Here is a 3,704-nt window from a genome sequence, read left to right as displayed (position 1 = left end):
AGTTGAGGTCCTGGCTAGTCCAGGCCTCTTAAGCATGAAACTGGCTAACCCAGTCTGCCTTTCTACACCACACCCATTCTCTATTTATAGTTACAAGCTTCAATTTCCCTAAATACCTAATTCCCCCAAAATTAGGGTTTGTTCTTCCCCAAATTACACAAAATAGAAATTAGGTTGTCTCAATTACCTAATCCATCGTGATAGTCGCAACCCATGATGCCAATTCTCTTTCTCTACCTCTCCATAGCCTTGTTGTCCTCGATTGATGACATGCAATCACTTTCACCAATTCCACACGTCACTGAGGTCGTGTGATGTTGATGAAGGGATTGAAAATCATCATGGATAGTTGGTGGTGAGAGTGGGCTGTGGTGGTTAGATAATTTGGTGGCGGTTAGGTGGTAGAGATGGCTGTTGCAGGGTGATGGTGATGATGGTGGTGCGGCAGGTGAAGAAGGTGGTTCTGCAGAGGGAGGTGAGGGAGGAGAGGTCGATATGGGTTAGGGTAGGGGCTGTTTGTTTGAGGTCTAGGGTGTTCGACACTTGGGTGTGAGGCGAGTTCATCGATTTTTGATGTTCAGCGAGACTAAGCCGTGAGATGTGGAGCTGGTAGGTAGATCGGACGGTGATGCGGAGGCAAGCGAGGAGCGACCGTCGGATGAAGGGATACAACGAAACGAACGGTACTTGATGGAGTTAGGTACTGTAGTGTAAGGCGGAGATATCAAACTTCGATGCACAGCAAGGGAGCAACCGTTGGATTCAACTACCATCTAATCTGAAGGCTTGGAATTTCAGCGCTGTGGTGCTTGGCAGAGACTTCAGATTTTGATGCTCTATGAAGGAGCGACCATCGGATGCTTCTGAGAGCTGATCTGATGGTTGAGAACGGAGGCGTTTTTGTGTGTAGAAAATGAGGTTGTGCGCACCATTCTTCGCGGCTTCCTTGCGTGATTTCTCCCGGCTTTTCACTACTTTTCTGCTCTTTTTGCTCCGCAAGTCATCCAGACTTTATTTATTACCTAAAAATGCAAAATTAATTAATAAAAATATTTATTCTCGAAAACAATGAAAATACAGAATATGGGATAAAATGTAGAATTAATGCATAAAAGATGAGTTAAATGCCAACAAAAAGGGATAGATATATACAATATTTGGCACTCATCAAATACCCCCAAACCTGAATTTTACTTGTCCTCAAGTAAAACAGAACTAAGGAAATCCTAACTATACCACTGTCGCTGGTCTCTCGAATGCATTTAGCGTATGCACTAAGCCTTTTAAACCACTAAGTGTCCCTAGTGGACGAGTGAAGTCTCGTGAAGGTTTACCAGAGGTGTGCCTACAAAACCTAAGGAAAAAATATAAGCTCATATTCCATCAAATGTGACATGTGCAAAACAGTTTAAGCTCACAGCAAAATGGAGATGTCAATCTAGCTATCGAAGGCACAATCCTAGCACTGATAACAAAAAAAGACATGTGATAAGAGTGTAAAGTGTATCTACACATGTGTAAAGAAAGATCTGAAGTTATGACTACTAATCACCAAGAGATAGTTTCTCAGGCTAAGAACTGAGGTCGAAATCTAGCTAGCTGTCCGGACTTTACGAGAATTGTGAATGAGTTGGAGGTATTTCACAATTACTCGCGTTGTACATCAATGGCATACACCCTCCTTGCTTATTACAAAAAAAACAACAAAAGATGACTCTTTACATGACTCTTATTTACATTGACTATTCTCTTTTTATTTTTGCAACAAGAGAGGATGGAATTGATAAATACTTGATTTTTTTGGTATTTTTCTGATATTTTTTTCTCTGAATATATACATCGATTTTTTTTTTTTTTTTAATTCAATGAAACACTTTTGATACAAATACAAAAAGAAACAAAAGATTACATGACACTTTGCAAGAGGTAGCCCTTTTTGATGCACCCAGTTAAATTCGATGGTTGTCTTTCTTAATGTAACCTCCACCTTCTATCCCAACCAACCAAAGAACAAGCTAGTCAAGTTTCGTTCAGTATTCTAAAGTGATTGGCAATCGTAACTTCCTATCCAACACCTTGAAGATCGAGGCCATACATGTATTGGTAGATCGTGCGCGTGCAAATTTCTTATCACTATGTGAATTGTGCTAGAATCAGGGTGCCTAAATATCTAGACTAAGACTCCTAATAATTATACATATTTGCACAAGAGTCAACATTTCAAGGTAAATGAGCTTCATTTTTTATGATTTTTCATTTTTTTAATTTTTTTGAATTTTGATTTTTCAATTTTTTTGGAATTTTTCAATTTTTTCAAAAAGAAGAAGGAGTTCGTTTTCAATTATGGCAAATTATCATGGTATCTACTCTATACCCCCAAACCTAAACTAAACATTGTCCTCAATGTTTCAAAATATGGAAAGAATTAAAATGCAACATATGAAAAGGGACATGCTGAGTAGAGTAAAAGGAGAGAGAATACCCGATTTCGGCGAAAGCAGAATTAAAACTCCGTTATTCAAGGCAAAAATCCAACATATTTCAGCCGAGGTCATATTGGATTAGAAAAATATATACAAAATGAAATTTAACTAACACATTATCTACAAGAAAATTTGGTTTAAAAATGGGAGCAAAGTAGAAATTTGGTTTTTGAATTGGGAGCACGCCCACTGTTGTCCTCTAATGGAATGGAATGAAGGCTGCGGCCTACGAAAATCCAAGTTTTAATTTTGAAAGTTTAATTTGGCCCAGTTGGTTAAGGCCCGACGTTTGTTTTAAAACTTTGGTTTCGAGGTCCACTTTCGAGTGGAATACAAGTCCAATTGATGCTTACAAGCTCAGCTGGGTTTAAACCCAGAGTTCAAAATACAAGTCCAATGAAAGAATTTAAACAAGCCCACAAAAAATAAATACAAGCCCACAAATAAATTATTACAAACCCAAAATAGAAAAATAAAAAGCCCAAAAAATTGGGTTAATTATTACAAGCCCACAATTAAATAAATTTGGAAGCCCACAGGTTGGGTTCTCTCAATGAATGGGTTTAGGCTTACCTTTTTAGCACAGCCCAGCTGCTCTGATATTGTTGCAAAAACCCAGTTGGGTTTTGGTTCTTTTCCTTGGTGGCGTCCCAGCAGAGGAAAAACAGGTTCAAAACAGCAGGTCCAACAGCAAATGAAGTGAAGCAGATGCAGATGCAAATGCTATGCAGTGAAATGCAAAAATAGCTAATAAAACAACAAGAAAAACACAGCACCAATCCCCGGCAGCGGCGCCAAAAACTTGGTAGGCTTCTAAAAGGTCCTAAAAATTATCCCCGGCCAAAAACTTGGTGGGCCCGGAGATATGTATAAAATTAAGCGCAATGAAACGCGGGCCTACAGTAATACCGCAAGTGCACGGTCGTCAGTTGTAGCTCGTGCAAGTACGGGTCGATCCACAGAGACTGGGTGTGTTTTGTGTGTTTAGCTATTTTGGGTTCTAAATTTGCTAATGGGCTTTGAATACCAAAGGGTCTTGAATATCAATGGGCTTTGAATACCCTTTGGAACTGTTGGGCTTGGAATTGAACTTGGGTTCAATGGAGTGAACTGAGCCTTGGGCTCAGTTGGATGAGCCTTAGGTTAAGCTAGGCTTTCCTTGTTCTGAACCTATTTCTGGGCCTTTTGTTGTGAACCAAACCTTGGGCTTTGTAGCTTATG

The sequence above is a fragment of the Papaver somniferum genome, chromosome 8 (assembly GCF_003573695.1).
Source record: "Papaver somniferum cultivar HN1 chromosome 8, ASM357369v1, whole genome shotgun sequence".
NCBI classification, from domain to species: Eukaryota; Viridiplantae; Streptophyta; class Magnoliopsida; order Ranunculales; family Papaveraceae; genus Papaver; species Papaver somniferum.
The sequence above is the reverse complement of the archived record's forward strand: the minus strand, read 5'-3'. Positions refer to the sequence as shown.